The sequence below is a fragment of the Galeopterus variegatus genome, unplaced genomic scaffold (assembly GCF_000696425.1).
Source record: "Galeopterus variegatus unplaced genomic scaffold, G_variegatus-3.0.2 Scaffold2178, whole genome shotgun sequence".
Lineage (NCBI taxonomy): Eukaryota > Metazoa > Chordata > Mammalia > Dermoptera > Cynocephalidae > Galeopterus > Galeopterus variegatus.
This window is the reverse complement of record NW_007728289.1, coordinates 1-316: the sequence shown is the minus strand read 5'-3', so window position 1 is coordinate 316 and position 316 is coordinate 1.

Below are 316 nucleotides of genomic sequence, written 5' to 3'. Positions count from 1 at the left end.
AGAACAAAGCCCAAGGAAGTCAGCAGAAATGACACAGAAGCAGAGTGGAGGGCGCCGGACCAGCCCAACTCTGTGAGCTCTGTGAGTCACCCCCAGTCCAGCCCCACTAGCGGGGCAAAGCCCGACTGCTCCCCACCCGCCTGGCTCCCACCTACCACACCAGGCGAGGCGCCCACAACAGAGCTGCCTCCATTTTCTCGGGTGGGGGCGGAGAAGGCCGGCTTAGAGCAGGCAGGCCAGCCATCTCTACTTGGCGCAGCTCCTCACTGAGACGTGCCACTTGCTTACCTCGACGCGGGGCACCCTGGGGCCTGTG